This window comes from Malaya genurostris, chromosome 3 (assembly GCF_030247185.1).
Source record: "Malaya genurostris strain Urasoe2022 chromosome 3, Malgen_1.1, whole genome shotgun sequence".
Lineage (NCBI taxonomy): Eukaryota > Metazoa > Arthropoda > Insecta > Diptera > Culicidae > Malaya > Malaya genurostris.
In genome coordinates, this window is record NC_080572.1 from 197,232,875 (window position 1) to 197,252,253 (window position 19,379).

At 35.9% G+C, this 19,379-nt stretch overlaps 1 protein-coding gene across 2 annotated transcripts in view; it reads right to left on the minus strand.

Moving 5' to 3' along the window:
- Positions 1-19,379, minus strand: part of LOC131439297 (ubiquitin-conjugating enzyme E2 W) — a 137,664-nt gene that overhangs the window by 98,865 nt on the left and 19,420 nt on the right. The window contains exon 1 of one of the 2 annotated variants that reach the window (XM_058610155.1): positions 4,650-5,383. The exons of the other annotated variant lie outside the window; for it this stretch is intronic. The gene's annotated coding sequence lies outside the window, so the exon portion shown is untranslated. Of the gene's footprint in view, positions 1-4,649; positions 5,384-19,379 lie in introns of those variants that run through there. 2 annotated transcript variants of the gene reach the window in all.

Here is a 19,379-nt window from a genome sequence, read left to right on the forward strand (position 1 = left end):
ATCAATTGAAAATGCAAACTAATTCAATTCAGCGTGCTTTCGCTACACCCATTTGTTGGAACGGAATGGAAAAAACAGTCATCCAACCTTGCATCCAACCCAATTTGAACAAAATCCAGCCGAATAGTCCAGTGGCAACCGTTCGGAACTGAATGCCAAATTCATATGCGTCATTAAAATTCGTGTACACTTTGATGCAGCATTATTAATCCATGTGACATGAAAAATATTTGCCAATCGGATATTGGATCAAATTGGATTGAAAATATAATAAAAAAAAATTTGAACCATCCTTGAGTTATGAATGTGAAAAGCGGTAGCGGATGATGAATCAAATAAATGTAAAAGATTATTTCTAAATAAAACTACAGAAGTTTTAGTAAGCATTTCGGGCACGATTCGAGACGAACGTGTTCTGAATAAATGAAATCACGTCCAATTTCACACTCTTAATAGCGTAAAAGCGTAATTTGTGGGGTAAATACATTCCGTAAAATTGCTCTTCTGAAGATGCGAATTATGTAAATAATCCCCTTAAAAGCGAGGAATAAATATCATTTTGGCTCAAACTAAGTATCTTCAACAAAATTATGTAGAAAGTACTTACAAGGGCACCATACTGCCGATCTACGCAAAATTGTCCCATATTCTATAGGATTTTCTATATATACGGGACAATTATGCGTAGAACGGCAGCATACTCGTAACTCGAGTAAAATTCATGATATAAGGTATTTTCTGAAATGGGTCTTCTGACTTGTACATTTTCAAAAGTTGCAAAAAGGTGCAGATGGAACCAATTACATGTACAACTACTCTAAATGAGCTTTCAAACCGTGATCAAATTACAAAAAACCTGTTTTAATCAACCAAGTGGTGTAATGATGCCTTTCTCATATTACTAATATTTTTAGAAATATCACCAGAAGATTTTGTGAAAAATTTTTTTTTTCAATCTTGAATAAAATAAGAAACTTTCTTTGGGTATAAACTAACATAACCTTTTCAAATTCTAAACAGTTATGTCAAGTTGATAAGAATTTTTCTTTATTTTGCATCGCCGCACTAAATGATTAAACACACTTTACCCTATGGTTCACTATTGTGCAGTAGTACATATATACAGGGTGGCAAGTGAATTGCCGATTTCAATTTCCCGGATTTTTCCCGGTTTTTCCGTTTTTTTTTTAAATAAAAATTCCCGGTTTTTGAAATAGGCTTAAATCGCCCCTGTTTAGTTTTTTTTTTTTAATTTTAATTTAAACTTTGAAAAGATATCCCATGTCCAAAAAGGATCATTGTAATAGGCCCGCTTATTGAGGATTCAATTACTTTCCATGCATTTCGATGAATAAATAAAAAAATATTAATTATAACATGTGCGTATAAGAAAAGCATAAAGCCTTTTCCAAGTCATTCAGGGGTTTTTGTTACACGTAATTGATTTCTTCCAAGTGCACATGACTGTTTTTATTATTTTTTTGGTATACATATGATTGAAAATAAATCAATAAGGAACAACAATCCCAAAAACGGACACTTGCCACTCGGGAAAAACAATTACAATCTATGCTTGCAACTTCAAATCATTTTGTACAGAGCTTTCTTCGCTCCTTTCGGAAGTAAAAGTGGAAATCTCAGATCGGCGGGAAAATTATAAACGGCCTAATGGCCAAGGCTTGCTTTTATCATACCAAAGAACGCTCTCTACCAACTCTTCACAATATTCAATCATTGCCATCAAAGAGAGACGGATATCATCTCAGCAACAAAACACCATCATGGTTCATATAACATAGAATAGACACCAGTGCGAGAGCGAATTTCTCTCGATGACCTGTCTGAGCATCACGGGTTAACACGCTGCTGTGGGGATTCTCTCTGAAGCAACAAACGGTCGCTTATTCTAGTTTTGCGATCCGATTCTATACGGACAGTGGATGATTGCGATAGAATCATTTTACTATTGCCGCATATTCTATCTATGTTCATATAACCTTTGTATAAGTTGTTTCTATGAAAATAGCTGTGAATGCTCCAGACCAGGGTTTTGAAATATTGTATATTGTAACCTAGGATGAGAATCATCAAGTCGAATTATCTGCGATAATTATCAACTTGCGATTCTCTCTTGGTAAATTCCTCACAGCGCCGATCGTTGCCGGACTGTGTATATTTTGTTAAGGGCTGTGAAATACTCAGAGTATGAAGTGAAGCGAAGAAATGTAGAAAAATTTACTCACGGTTCATGCATCGAGAGACAGCGAGTTCTTCTAGCATCTTCTACCAGATTGAAAATTTTATATACAATGTAGCAAAATATCGAGCCGCTTTCTGCCAAATTATCGGCAATCACCAACACTGATGCTAGCACAGCGAATCTAACATAATATCGTCATTGCCAGGGCTTCGGCCATGGTACAATAAATTGTTATATGGACATATACTGTTTAAATTATGTCGCTTGCAAGCACATCTGTTCAAGAACGATACCCTCAGATGAATTAACATGCTGTGATTGTGATGAAAACCATAAAACCAATTATTAACAAAGTCATGTCAGACCAAAAATTTTAAATTTTCATCTAATAGAATTGAATTTAAAATCATTAGATGTATGTATTTCTAAGATTTCGAAAAACCGTTGACTTTCTCTTTTAAAACATCATTTTTTTTCTAATATATCTGTTAGTCAATAAACAATGTTTACGATTCCAATGCGTTGATGGGCAAATGAATCAAATGATAACTGTTAAAATGCACAATATATCGATCTAATCCTAATAGGATTCTAAACGCTCGTAGAGTAATCAGAAAGTACGAATTCTTCATGATGAACTCTCCGCTAGTTTTAAACCAGTTTTATTTCCAATAGCTAAACTGATTTATCCTACAATTGATCTGATTCTAGCAGATCAATCAATAACATTCAGGGTTTCAAATTAAGTAATGATTAATTCAATTAGTTATATATTCTACCAGTTTAGAACTAATCGACTAGAATACTATCGAATGTAAACCCCGAAATGTTTTGGGATATATAGATATAGCCGTAAATAATTTAAATCATTACTTTATTAAAGTTCCAAAAGCTCAAACTAAATTCAATTCACCTTCATCTACATCAATATCAACGTACTTGTGATTCTACTATGGAATAGTTGAGGACCTTTAAAAGAAAATTAAACATGATTCACTGAACAAATAAATCCATTTTCTTAATCATTTCTTAATCATTCTTCTATACTGGTCCTCAGAAACCAGTTTCAACACTCAAAAAAGGAACTCAAATACTTCCTAAATAGGTGAATAAGGTCAAAGTAGACAACTCTTCCAATTTTGTGAGTCCTTTTGACATCTCACAGAAATATAAGTATAACACAAGTATTTTCTCAAGATAACATTACTGAGACACATTTTGATGAAACAAGGGCAATTATTAGCAAACTTAAAAGTTTTCCATATGTTTCCTTGAGATTTTGCCATAAATTTTTTCAGGTGTTTTGAATACTTATTTAAAAATTTGATAAAAATCCAACAGAAGCATCCAAATTATCCTTATTTTTCAAAATGAGCTTTAATTATGCTGTTATTGATAACAACTAAACAAACTCTGATGCTTCCAGTTTGATTTAAAACTACCTGCAAGCCTCTAAAAATCGTTGGACGAGACATGGGGTGTTGGCCCAATTTCCAATGGACAAGTTATTTCAAAACTTGTACTGAACATTTCGCTCAAACGCGAAATTGGGTATTGTCTCTTACTCTTCGATTGTTGAAAAAAATCATTATCCTAACAACTGTTACTCATAGGTGCGCTAGTAATATTTTTCCCGTTTTTCACTAAAATTCCCGACTTTTTTCCGGTTTTTCCCGGTGAAATCAAATTCCCAACTTTTTCCCGGTTTTCCCGATTTTCTCGGTCACTTGCCACCCTGAATATACGGCCTCTAGTAACAACAAGTGTTGGACTAACATACCTAAGCGGACCTACAACCGGACCTGGCCGGCGCCGGTGCTGATCAATAAACTTCGGGGTTACCAGAAGTTGCACATTGAAGGTTGATCTGCCATTCCCAGGTCTGATCTTCCAGAATTTCTCTGTACAATATCAGCTGATCTAGATCAGTAACGGAGTAGCAACCAGGGGTGGGGGTTCAAGCTTAAGCTCGTATAATACATCATATACGAATTATGTAATCAATCACTTACATTAATTACAACAATTCATTTATTTTATAATTCGTATCTGCAGAATTCTGAACAACTTTGCTTATGGTACTTTAACTCAAAAATCCCGATTTTTTTGGTGTTATTAATTAAGAGCGGGAAACTGTGATTTTGAACCGCTGTGCAACGGTTAATTTCTTTTTATAAAATGTATGTATCCGATGATTTATCGAAACGAACTAATTGTAGTATATAAACTAAAAAATACCATCGATGAACAATTATTTAAAAGTTTTATGTGCAGAATAATTGCAATACAAATTTCACCTAATATTTCATTACAGTTTCCACGAAACCTAAAACTCTGAACAAAGGACACACATTCAAGTAATTTTCCTGCAAAAATTTGTTTATTTTAGAAAAACTACGCCTTCCTGATAGAATCCAGACCGAACGCCAAAAGGGACCAGGGCACTTACGGAACACTTGAAGCTGGTTCAGTTTATTTCCTACACTCGGATCAATCGTTAATAAATTACTTCCATTATCTGCTCACACGCACTTCAATGAAGTGACCGCCTCTCGATCTGGCCAAGAAAAAAAACAATCATTCACACTACTTCTCGGGCAATTTTTGTCGGCAGCAACGTTTTTAAACAAATCGACGATCCAGCTGGGATAGCCAACCCGAAGACGAATTGGAAGGCGTTCAAAATATTTATAAACAGCAAACCGAATCACACATTTCACCCAAACGTGGCGATAGCTCTCCCAAGTCGTATGTACAGAACGAAAATTATACAAATTTACTATAATTTTTCTTTTCGGTTGGTGTTTTTTTCTCTTCTTTCTGATGTCTTCTGAATACTTTATGTTCCCTCTGAGTCACGTTGAAGGCAGGTTCACGGTCTGCCTTAACTACCACCCACGAGCGCATAAAAAGTATCGACTTCAAAGTGGGATCAACCGCACCAATGGAACCACACAGCCTTAGAAAACACAACAAAGACCTTTGCACAGCTCACGGTAAATTCCCAACAGTGGCGAAGACTTTGGACGGTTAAGATTTATTCTTCTATAAGCGATACCGATCAACAATCCACAAAACGGGATCAACTATCCTTTTGAGGAGCGCACGCGAGCAACGAACCGAACCGCGGCTGCTTTGGAAACAAACTGCAGACTGGCTCTGGCAGGCGCTTCGTCCGAAGTACTCAGTTGCGCGTTCTCTTCGCTATCGCCTCCCGCCGACGCGACCTGATCGCTGCCAAGTATGTAAGCGAAACCGCCACCAATTCATTCTGCTCAAATGGTCGAACTTTGCGCCAACTTTCTCATGGTGCGCGCATGCATCTCAGCTGTCTATCGTTGTTTAATTGTGCGCGCGGGAGAACCTGCACATAGCCAATATGAAGGAAAGTGCGGCACCACTCAGTGCTCAGAAATTCATCCTGCCTAGAAGAACTCTAGACCAGATGGAACAGACGGAGCTGGTGTTGTACGGTTTTATTGTTGTGACTTGATTATTCCAAAATTGCATGGCGTTTTTGATTATTGCATTGAGCTACAATCACCCGAAGCTCCCTTTTTTCTAACAAAATATTGCAGGGTAAAGTAAGACTAAATGAACTAAATATGTTCTACATATTTTTTTGGGTAAGATACCGCATTGCATTCAGAAGAACTGAAGAAAGCACTCGTTCTCAATCAAGAAAAAAAAAATTTTTAATCCACCTAGTGGTGTAATAATGCCTTTCTCATATTACCAATATTTTCGGAAACATCATTAGAAGATTCTGTCAAGATTTTTTTTCAAACTTGAATACAACCAAAAACTTTCTCTGGTATAAACTACCATCACCTTTTCAATTTGAAAACAGTTATGTCAAGTTAATATAGATTTAAATATGGCAACCCTGCACGTTTTACAAAATTGAATTAAACAAGCTGGGTGCTAGGCGGTGACGTTTTCTTCATCCTTACCAGCACGTACTATGTGTACCGATTTTGTCTCATTTTATATGACAGCTTGAAAGTTTTGATACTCATTGCCCTATAATTTCGGAACCGGAAGTCGGATCTGGATGAAATTGCACAGTAACTTTTAAGAAACTAAGAGCTTTAATTTGAATCATGATTTGTAAAAATCGGTTTAACCGTTGCTGAGAAATCGAAGTGAGTTCCAGTTTTGAAGCTTTTCTTCACTATTATCGGTACTTCCGGAAGCGGAAACCGAGGACTAGTAGTCCCAAAGTAGATTTATATATCCACTAACTAACAAATCTGCTAACTTGATAAATTGAGTAGTAAGTTCTTTGAAAATGTGCACCTCGTTTCGCAATCTCTTGTGAAAAAATACTCTTGAAATTGAAAATTTTCACTAATCGCTCTGTAATACCGGAACCGGAAGTCGGATCTGGATCAACGTCTCTGGGACTTTTTAAGGAATTTCAAGACCGTTTATTTGCATCTTCGTTTGTAAAAATCGGTTGAGAAATTTCCCAAAACATTGAGTGTGCATTTTTTCATAGATTTGCACATATTGCCTTGTAATTCCGGAATCAGAAGTCGGATAACGATAAAATTCAATAGCGATATATGGGACCATGATACCTTTCATTTGAATAAGTTTGTGAAAATCGGTCGCGCCACCTTTTAGAAAAGTTAGTGTCAATTTTTTCAATTTTTTTGGTTCATATCACCCTGTAATTCCGGAACCGGAAGTCGGATCGGGATAAAATTCAATAGCGATCTATGGGGTCGTAAGACCTTTCATTTAAATATGAGTTTGTGAAAATCGGTCACGCCATCTCTGAGAAAATCGAGTGACATTATTTGTCACATACACACATACAGACATTTGTTCAGCTCCTCGAGCTGAGTCGAATGGTATATGACATTCGGCCCTCCGGGCGTCGGTCCAAAAGTCGGTTTTCACAGTGATTGCATAACCTTTCTACCTTATGATCAAAAAAGAACCGGAATTTTCATTTTAAAATTCCCGCGCTTATCCAATCGGTAAACTTTTATTCTCCCAACGTTGGTAGCACTTTTATACACATTCTGTCAAATTTGGACGCATATCGTACGATTAGTTTTTGTTTAGCGTCTATACAAAGAAGTTGAAACATTTTCGTGTGGCGATTTTTATAATGGATGAAAATTTAGAACAACGGCTAGCCTTCGAAGCGCCATTCGGTCGATTGATATGCGGTTACGACGTCATATTCATAGATCCACACCTCATCACCAGTTACGATGCATTCGATGAATGTGGGGTCACTATCTGCGTTGGAAATCATCTCTTTGGCCACATCAACACGACGCTGTTTTTGAATGAAATTCAGCTTTTTTGGCACAAGCCGAGAAGCGACGCGTTTCAAACCCAAAACATCAGTTAAAATGTGTTCCGCTGATCCATAAGAGATGCCCAACAACACAGCAATCTCTCTAATCGGTACAGAACGATTTTGCAACACGATTTGCTTCGCCGATTCAATGTTTTCTTCAGTAACAGATGTTGTTGGGCGGCCAGGGATCTCATCATGATCCAAGCTTGTACGACCACCTTTGAAGCGTTTATACCACTCGTATGCCTGTGTTTTTCCTAGACTCGATTCACCAAAGGCCTTTTCTAACATTTTCAACGTTTCGGAACACTTAAATCCATTTGCAACACAAAATTTGATGCGCGCACGTTGTTCGAAATTTTCATCCATTATAAAAATCGCCACACGAAAATTTTTCAACTTATTTGTATAGACGCCAAACAAAAACTAATCGTACGATATGCGTCAAAATTTGACAGAATGTGTATAAAAGTGTTGCCAACGTTGAGAGAATAAAAGTTTACCGAATGGACAAGCGCGGGAATTTTATAATGAAAATTCCGGTTCTTTTTTGATCATAAGGTATATGAGAAAGGCAAAAAAGAATAGTTGTGAATGTATTTTTGTTATTCTTTAAACATTTTCAAAGATTGTAGGATCGAAGAAAGAAAAATTTAAAATGTCTACTGTCCTTTTTTGACACATTTCATTACTGCTTCTAAATTTTCCGGTGACCATAGATTTCGCATTTCACTAGCTTTTCCTTTGTATTAGGTAGGCATTGTGCGTGCTGTGAATAAGAAACAAAAGATTCTTCGATTCATTTTTTGAGTATTACACTCATTTTACGTCAAGCGTGTCATATTGAAAAGGCGAAATCTGTCCAATAGTTTTTGTACGGCGTCTACATCGATTTGTAGGTGTCAACGCCGCTTAATTTCTAAAGACGATAAAGAAAAAACCTTGCCTGTGATATCTATGAAATCATTCTATATGTCACGAAGATAGGTTATGTGATTATTTTGAGATAGATTTCGAATGAAATATCACCTTTTACCCGACACGGAATAATTTTTTCGGTCGCTGCAACGGAACACACCCTAGAGCATTTCTATAACTAAAAACTCGAAAATTTGGTAGTTCTCTCAGAGCGGCATCTCAACCCCAGGAAATTATGTTGAATATTATCCCAAATTCAATAATTCAAACCTCTTTTTTTAAGATTTTAATCTAAACCGAAATATTTCATTTATATTGGTAGAGATTATACTTCGTCCGCGTCTCTTTGTCTTCATTTTTATTTATTCAAATAGCAATTCGTCAGCAATGTTATTATTTTTCATCAGTTCATATTTCATTACAAACTCAACTGAATATTTTATGTCGAATATAGGGTAAAGTGTTATAATATGCCCCCCTTAAGAAAACATTGAAATATTTCCAAGTGTATTGATATATTTTCCTCGAGAATGTAAGTATTTCATTGCAATACGGATGAGGAACATAATTTTCAATGACTCCAATAGAAAAGATGAGAATTGATTGATATAAACACATTTTCCAAAACGGCCACATTCTTAGTTTTTTTCGCTCGCCTCAGACATAATGCCCCAGCAGCCGTAAAATATGTCTCACAACAAATCAGTGGCATGACACACAACAAAAGACATTTTATCCCACAACAATGATGCATTATGCTTCTTGAAATGTCCATAAAGTTACTGTTTTTTAGATAATCAGTATGTCAAAGAAATGGCGAATAAAACATCTATTTAGTCGAAGCAAAACCTTACATCGAAAAGCTGCCAAATGAAATTTTTTGTTTTTTCATACTTTCTTGCAAACGACAACCACCAAACTTGCATAGCAGAAAGATCCTACGAAAATATAGTGTTAGTGATAGAACTTTGGTTCAGAAAAGTCTTCAATGCTAAGGAAAGGAAAGGGGGCATTTTGGCTATCAGGGGCGCTTTATAAGACTTTCCCCTACGTGCAAAGCATGGTATTGTAAGGAAACATGTATCCACCGAGTGACACCGATTGAGCCCACACATTTTCTTACTAAGCAAGCTGTTTAGATGCTTTTTATTTTATTTTATATGACCAATTGTGGATCTTTCCAATAGATTGCAAATGTGCAAAGAAAAAACAAATTCTATCGTCCCATGACCATAGGGAATTACTGCAAATGACCGTTTCTCTTTTACGAATTACCGGATCGATTTTAAATTTGATGCCTAACTCTACGCATAATTTTCAAGTCAAAACCATAAGCTTTTGATTAATATTGGAGACTTTGAAGAAATTTTTATCCTGAGCAGGTTATGGGTTTTTTTGACGTGTCGAGTATGAAACTAAATTGAATCGCATTAATTTTCAATTATCAAAACATGATTTCGCTTGAACGAAATTGTTGGAATGTATGTAGAAAATGTAGAGAAATATGTAAGAATATTTCATGCAGTTGCATACTGCATGCTACCACAATTCTTGAATTTCTTAATTTCATTTACCAGATTTTCTCAATGTTTCGATTTTTTTACTAAACCATCCCTTCGTTCAACATACATATTTAAAATATTTATCGAATTTAAAATACAATTAAAAACGTCGAAGCGGTTTTAATTAGGAATTTTTTGACAGATTCGCTCGATGTTTAGAGCGCTGAATTCTTCTATTGTATCAATGATACAAAATAAGTTTAATATAAGTTCTCAAAAAATTCGGAGGATTTTCCGAGTCTTATGAATAATAGCTCTGAAAAAGAAGTGTTTTTGTGATCTTTCACATTTATCTGGAAAAATAATGCGATGATATATTTTTTTTTTCAAATAAATCCACGTATTTCAAAAATTTCCACGAAACCGGTTATATGAAATTCGTTGATTTTCCATGAAAAATGTGTCCGAATGTGATCCTTGTTGCCAGCATAATGTTTTTTTGAAAAAAAAATTTTCATTCCATCGAATTATTTTTTCAAATAATTGTGAAAGATTACAAAAAAGCTCATTTTTTCAGTGCTATTTTTGATAAGACTCGGAAAATCCTCCGAATTTTTCAGCCATTATCACCCTGTAGATAGATAAAAGTATTTCAAAGGTCTGTATGTTTTTGGTTTTGTCAAATTTTTCAAAAATTTTCATCGAAAATTTCCTAAACCCACCCGCGCGCATGGTACTTGGACGATGGCCTTAAGTGACAAATTAGATAGATAAACTAATTTGCGAAACAGATTCGCCAGAGGTAAGACTAGAACCCGCATTCTACTCCTTGCCGTGGACATGCTCTAATAGCTGATCTAGTGGGAAAATGTTCCAGAAGGCAACTTGATTAATTGAAAAAAAAACAGAAAAAAACTTTATCAATCCTAGTCTCATCGATATGTATAATATTTCTGTAATAGGAGAATACGAAACATTGCATTACTTTTTTTGACAAAATGTAAAATTTCGGCTTACAACAAGTAAGCTTATTAAATATCGACAAAATACATATTTTACATTCACTAATTGCAGAAGTAGAATAAATCATAATGACAAATTACATGTATGGTTTAATCCACAACTGAAATATCTAAAAAAAAATCAAAAACCACACCAAATTTACAAATAAGAAAAAACCGACGATAACTTTCAAAATTACCTAGACTTCTTTAACCAACTTAAAATATTCATTAAAACAGCATATGAAGAACATAACTGCAACATTGAAAACGAAATGAAAACATGTCTGAAGAACTTCTTTAAACACCCACACAAAAACTAATTCAAAAAGCAATAATTTCGCATCTCAAATGCATTTCGGCGGACATGTAGGAAAGAATAGTATTGAAACCTAGAATCAATTTGCAAATTTCATTCACGAAGTATACATTTCGTATTCAGAAACTGACCGTGCATACTTCTCATTCTTATCGGAATTTTCAAGCACAATTTCTGAAACATTTTGACCTGACGGAATACCACCTATATTCTTAAAAAAAAGTTGCAGAAGAACTTACACAACCCCTACAAGAACATTTGAATTTAACGCTAAAAATATACTTTTCTCAAAACTTAACAATCTTCTTCTTCTGTACCAATTTTCAAATCAGGCACTAAATTATTAGACAAAATTGTAAATAAAAAGCGCTTTCAACAACCAAAACAACATAATAACAAACAAACAGAATGACTTTTTCAAAGGCCGCTAACCGCAACAAACCTTCTAAAATTTGTAACTTGAAGTCTGAATGTAGTGAACTCTGGCAACCATGTCGAAATTCCTTATATTAATTTTAGTAAAGCGTTCGATCGTATTGACATACCATTACTATTACAGAAAATCGGATCGAATCATACTTAGAGGAACTTGTACAAATAATTTGCTTTCTAAACACACTGTCTGAAACAATTAATGCATCCATCATCCGGCCACACAGGGCTCTCATCTATGGCCTTTTATTTTCATACTGTACATATTTAGAATTTCGCGGTAACTCGAACAAATAGCCCCGGCCTCGGAGGATTCTTAGTGTCAGTAGGATCCGTAGTACTAGCCATGCAATGATTCTGTACACTAAGAATCGGCTGCGAAGTCTGTTGAAACAGAAAGGCCGAATTCCACAAAAGGAATGTAATTTCAGGACTTTGCTTTGCTTCGAACAAATATTGGCAGCACCCTTTCAGTTTTTAATTTAACTGTACATGGTGTACATGAAGATTTTGTCACAAAAAAACACTTTCCATACTTTGTTTTTCCAAAAATGATCTAGACTGTCTTTCGAATAGAGCCCAACTTTTTTTACCAATTTTATTTCAAATGGCTGTAGTAGAAAAATGACCATTGCACATATAATTATTTCTGGCATGTTGAATTTCAAAATGAGCATCAACAATTAGCTTGATCACCGTAATTGGCAATGAGTTCATAAACATTAAACATTTCACATACTGTTATTATATCATTTATTTAGCCCCGGTTTTAACCTAGTTGCGATCATTCACCGGGGAATTTTCAGACATCTCAAAGTATCACAATAATCGAATAATAGATGAGCAATTGTTAAATTTTAAGAACTCTACGGCGAAACATGCCACAATCCGGCCAATAAGTTCTGTTAGTAGCCAGTAAAATATATAGTATAAAATCTAAATTTCATCGAGGAATAGAAGGTAAATTTAATTAGTTGAGTTTGACTTTTTGCAGCTCAATTGCAGTATGGAACCACAGGAGCATGATATAAAATTGAGCGTGTTTTCGACTATTTCTGGCCGATGCAGGTTTGGTCATTTAGGGGCTAGCCAAATGTTGTGCTAGGGCACATAGCCGTTTCTATTATTTTTACGCTTCGTCTTTGACTCATCAGTGCAGAGCAGTTCAAATCGTCACCGAAATCGGAAGTCAGATTCAAAAAAAAATTCAGGAATTTATGAAAGTCGGTGCAACCATGTCTGAGAAAATTGAGTGCTTATTTCACTCATCTTTTGCTCATGTCATCATATAAACACACCGAAAGTCGAATCCAGATATTAAAGAGTTAATTAGTATGAAACAAGTCTTTGTCTATGATTTATTTTCAAAAACAATAAGTAATTCAAAATCCTTTTAAAATAATTTAATACTCCATAACCATTTCAATGTCCACTAGACCATATTTTCATCGGCCTTACTCTTTTGATTAAGAATGATCTGCTCATAAGGTTCTTACTGTCACTCACATGTCAACAATCGTCAATGCTGATGACTCTCACACGCATTTTATCGAAACACTGACTGACGCAGATTGGCGACACAATAAAGTGGATAATAAACTGTCTGGGACACTGTTGCACCGATGCTGTTGCACCACCGCTATTCAGTCTAGCCTGCGTTAAGTGTGTCATAATTGTTTTTGTTTGCAGCGATGTCTCATATTAATAAAACATAAAACAACAATAACAACTGCCGGGATAACATCACCAGTTCGAATTAGTCTGTCTCGCGTAAGATCTGTTCGCAACATACTCGGCATTCAACAGCAACCGGATCCTTTCAATAGGATATTTCAAATCAGACTTATCATATTATTAAGGAAGTAACTTTCAACATATTATTTTTTTTAGACTCACGTCTTGAAAAATCAGCATAGATTCACTGTGTCAACACAAGACCAGTCATTTCTGAGAGGATAACGTGACATGATTTGAACAATAGGTTGAAATATTTTTTTCGTGTGGTTATGTTTTATATATGTCATTTAGGGGTTAGCCAAATTTTGTGCTAGGGCACATAACCGTTTTTATTAGTTTTACGTTTCGTCTTTGACTCATCAGTGCAGAGCAGTTCAAATTGAACTGCTTAGTGCTAAACTCGGCAGTTCAATTTGAACCGAACCCCTAAATGACCATACCTGCATCGGCCAGAAATAGTCGAAAACACGTTTTCGTTCGGCACGTCAGAAAAGACATTGCACTCCGTTGCAAAACAAAAAGTGTTCTGTAAGTAGCAGAAACTTTACGTCTGCTTAGCGGTTCAAATTGAACTGCTGAGTTTAGCACTAAGCAGTTCAATTTGAACTGCTCTGCACTGATGAGTCAAAGACGAAACGTAAAACTAATAAAAACGGTTATGTGCCCTAGCACAAAATTTGGCTAACCCCTAAATGACCATACATGCATCGGCCAGAAATAGTCGAAAACACGTTTTCGTTCGGCACGTCAGAAAAGACATTGCACTCCGTTGCAAAACAAAAAGTGTTCTGTAAGTATCAGAAACTTTACGTCTGCTTAGCGGTTCAAATTGAACTGCCGAGTTTAGCACTCACAGTTCAATTTGAACTGCTCTGCACTGATGAGTCAAAGACGAAACGTAAAACTAATAAATTTTATATATGGTTTTTAAAATCTCACAGACGATAATTTTTTTCTTCGTGATATAAATCAACATTTCTATATTTTTTTTTTTCATAAATACGTTTATTTCTTAAGGCAGTTTACATAAGTTTTTCTTCGCCGTAGCATCACTTTTACATAATATTCTTATCCTAATTTAATTCTAACATAGTCACAACGTTTTGCATTTATTAAAAAAAATTCTCTTATTACTTAAATATCATCTTAGGTAACTCGTCATTAATTATGAAATCTACTCGGACATATTATTTGAACCAAACGATTAACTTCTATAAATTATAAAATAAGCTGTTATTTTCAGACATTTTGTTAATAATTTCATAAACTGTTTCGAGTTTGTTTGTATCATTACATTATTTTTATTCTAATTTAGCTATTGGTTGAACTCATGGACGCAGCTGGGATCAGAACTAAGTCTTGAAAGGGGCCTTTATTAAATTGAAACTCCAGTTTTCTTTATGAAATGATAAATAAGTTTCATGTATGAAAGGTCACGACAAGCAAGAATGTCTCGAACTGGGATATTGGATAGTCTACCTTGGGTACGCAAAGAATTTATTAGTTGAGATCTGACATCACGATACTCCACGCATGTCCAAACGACATGATCAATATCTCGATAACCTTCGCCACAAGCACAATGATTAGTCTCGGAGAGCCCAATTCGAAGGAGATGTGCATCTAACGTGTAGTGATTGGACATGAGTCTGGACATCACACGAATGAAATCTCTACTCACATCCAGTCCCCTGAACCATGCCTTTGTCGATATTTTCGGAATAATTGAGTGCATCCACCGACCCAGATCATCTTTATCCCAAGAAGCTTGCCAGCTGGCAAGTGTTCTTTGGCGAGACGAGCTATAGAATTCGTTGAAAGCAATTGGTCTCTCATAAATTTCACCCTCAATAGCACCACGTTTGGCTAAAATATCGGCTCTTTCATTGCCAGGAATGGAGCAATGAGCCGGGACCCAGACTATAGTGATTAGATAATTATTGTTCAATATGTCGTTCAGGCACTGTTTTATTTTGCCCAGGAAAAACGGTTCAGTCTTGCCAGTCATGTTTGAGCGAATGGCTTCAATTGCACTCAGACTATCTGTGAAGAGGAAATAATGGTTTGGAATTAATGTGACGATTACACTCAAACTATAATGAACTGCTGCTAGCTCTGCTATATAAACAGATGCAGGTTCTTGAAGCCTAAATGAGGCCGAAACATTATTGTTGAACATACCAAACCCTGTCGCTTCTTCAATTCGCGATCCGTCCGTGTAAAACATTTTCTCAGAGTCAATATGCCTGAACTTACTTGAAAATATTTTTGGGATTTCCGTCGAACGTAGATGATCCGGGATTCCACGCACTTCGCGCTGCATGGATGTATCGAAAAATAAAGTTGAGTCAGGGACATTTAGGAGGCTGACACGGATAGGAATATATCTTGAAGGGTTGATTTCCTGTGACATATGGTTAAAATATACTGTCATGAATTTTGTTTGAGATCGAAGCTCGACTAGTCGTTCGAAATTATTAATTACCATGGGATTCAGCACCTCACATCTTATTAGCAGGCGTGATGAAAGCTCCCAAAATCGATCTTTTAATGGAAGAACTCCCGCCAGAACTTCAAGACTCATTGTATGTGTCGAATGCATGCACCCTAAAGCAATTCGCAAACAACGATACTGAATTCGCTCCAGTTTGGTAATATGAGAGTTTGCAGCGGAACGAAAGCAAACGCATCCATATTCCATCACTGAAAGTATCGTTGTCTGATACAATTTTATTAGATCTTCCGGATGAGCACCCCACCAAGATCCTGTTATTGTTCGAAGAAAATTTACTCTTTGTTGGCATTTTGTTATCAGAAACCTAATGTGTCCTCCCCACGTGCATTTGGAATCGAACCACACCCCGAGGTATTTAAAAGTTAAAACCTGTTGGATCATTCTTCCCATCATATGGAGCTGAAGCTGCGCGGGATCATGCTTTCTTGAAAAGACGACTAACTCTGTTTTCTCCGCAGAGAATTCGATACCAAGATGAACAGCCCAATCGGACAAGTTATCTAAGGTATCTTGCAATGGTTTATGCAGATCAATAGCTTTGGGTCCAGTAACTGAAACCACGCCATCATCTGCCAATTGTCTTAGTGTACATGGGGTTACTAGACAGCTGTCAATGTCATTTACGTAAAAATTATAGAGGAGCGGACTGAGGCATGAGCCTTGCGGGAGACCCATGTAACTATTTCTGAGTGTTGCCAAATCGCCATGTGAAAAATGCATGTGTTTCTCTGACAAAAGGTTGTGCAAATAATTATTTATAACCGCTGGGAGTCCATTTTGGTGAAGCTTGTCTGAAAGAACATCAATGGAAACTGAATCAAATGCTCCTTTAATGTCTAAAAATACAGATGCCATTTGTTGCTTTTGAGCGAAGGCAATTTGGATGTCAGACGAAAGTAATGCAAGGCAATCATTCGTCCCTTTATTTCTACGGAAGCCAAACTGAGTATCTGACAACAAACCGTTCGTCTCGACCCAAGTGTCGAGACGTCGTAGAATAATTTTTTCGAACAATTTTCTGATGCAGGACAACATCGCAATGGGTCTATATGAGTTGTGATTGGAAGCTGGTTTCCCCGGTTTTTGAATGGCGATAACTTTCACTTGTCTCCAGTCAGGTGGAACAATATTTTGCTCAAGAAACTTGTTGAACAATTCCAACAAACGTCTTTTTGCGAGGTTGGGCAGATTCTTCACCAAGTTGAATTTAATTCTGTCCAACCCTGGAGCGTTATTGTTACAAGACAAGAGTGCTATAGAAAATTCCATCATTGAAAATGGGTTATTAATAAAACCATTATTTGGAGGAGATTCCCGTATAATGCTCTGCGTAGGAACAGAATCTGGGCAAACTTTCCTAGCAAAGTCAAATATCCATCGGTTCGAGTATTCATCACTCTCATTGCCCACGTTACGATTCCTCATTCGTCTGGCCGTGTTCCAAAGAGTGCTCATTGAGGTATCTCTTGACAAACCTTCGACAAAATGTCTCCAATAGCTACATTTTTTGGCTCGAAGTATGCTCTTGTACTTGGTTTCTAAAACCATAAGTTTTTCAAAATTCTGAGGAGTTCCTCCTCCCCGTTTTAGAAACGTCTTGCAAGCATTTTGTTTTGCGAGTTTAGCCTCTGAGCACTCTTTGTCCCACCAGGGGTTGGGAGGCCTTCTGTTAGTCGTTGGCCCAGGAAAGCGTTTAGTTTGGGATTGTTCTGCTGCCTCCAGAATCGAACAAATGAGGAAGTCATATTCTTCAAGTGGAGGGAGCTCTTCCATTGAATTCAAAATACTAGAGATACTACTTTGGTATTTAATCCAGTCGATATTTTTTGTCAAATCATATGGAATACTAGCGGAAGTAGCAATGCAATTGCTACTGCTAATTGAGATGATGATTGGTAAATGATCGCTACCGTGTAAATCAGGCAGTATTTTCCAGGTGCAATCTAGTCGAATTGATGTTGAGCAAAGAGATAGATCTAATGCACTTGGGCGTGCCGGAGGTCTTGGGATCCGTGTCATGCTACCCATATTTAATACCGTCATGCTAAAATTGTCACAAATGTTTTGTATTAAAGATGATCTGCTATCATTGTAAACGGAACCCCACATAATACCGTGCGAATTTAAATCCCCCAGAATCAATCGTGGTGCAGGAAGGGCTTCAACCATTTCGTTAAGCTGTTGCTGTCCAACTTGTGCTTTTGGAGGAATATAAACCGAAGCTATGCAAATATCTTTGCCTTTAATGTTTATTTGGCAAGCAACAACTTCTATACTAGAAGTTGAAGGGATGTTTAATCTATAAAAGGAATAGCATTTCTTAATTCCCAAAAGCACTCCACCATACGGAGAGTCTCTATCGAGACGTATAATGTTAAAATCATTAAAATTTAAAGCTATGTTTGAAGTAAGCCATGTTTCGCATAAAGCAAATACATCACATTTTTGACTATGCAATAATATTTTAAATGAATCAAGTTTTGGCATGATGCTTCGACAATTCCACTGCAGGACAGTGATTGTATCATTTGCGACGGGTGATAAATTATCCATCAAAAGATACAAAACCTGAGACAATTGGCCATTGAGCTGATAACTGCTTCAAAAAGGTTCTAGCTATTGGAAGGAATGCCATTAACATTTCTATATAGTGATCATAATAGTGTGAGTTCACTAATCATGTTTTCTCAACATACCGAGAAAACTCGTTTTTTTTGTCGTGAATACGACTTACTTTACTATGGGGTGCCTTTTCAAAATTTACCCTCTGAGAGAGTGATAAGTTTTTGGTCGTGAATATCTATTGTTGTATCTAATGAATCAACATAATTCTTGCGACATGCCATCGGAAATATGATCACAATTTTATGATAAAATTTTCAATTTTGTGACATAGTCTCAAATAATTCCAAATTAAACTTTTTCTGAAATGTTTGGTATAAACGAGTTTTTTTTCTCATAAATACGTTTATTTCATAAGGCAATTTACATAAGTTTTTCTTCGCCGTATCATCACTTTTACATAGAATTCTTAACCTAATATAATACTACTATAGTCACAGCGATTTGAGTTTAATAAAACATATTCCTCTTAATTTTTAAATATCATATTAGCTATTTCGTTATTTATTATTAAATCTACTTAAGAACATTATTTGAACCAAGCGATTAACTGCTATAAATTATAAGATAAGTTTAAATTTTATACATTTTGTTGTTGATTTCGTAACCTATTTTGAGTTTGTTTGTATCAGCACATCATTTTTATTAAAATTTTGCTATTGGATGAACTAATGGACGCTGTAGGAGTCAGAACTAACCCTCAAAAGATCAAATTATTAAATTGAAACTTCAATAGTCTTTATGAAATGATGAAGAAGTTTCATGTAAGAAAGGTCACGACAAGCAAGAATGTCTCGAACTGGGACATTGGAT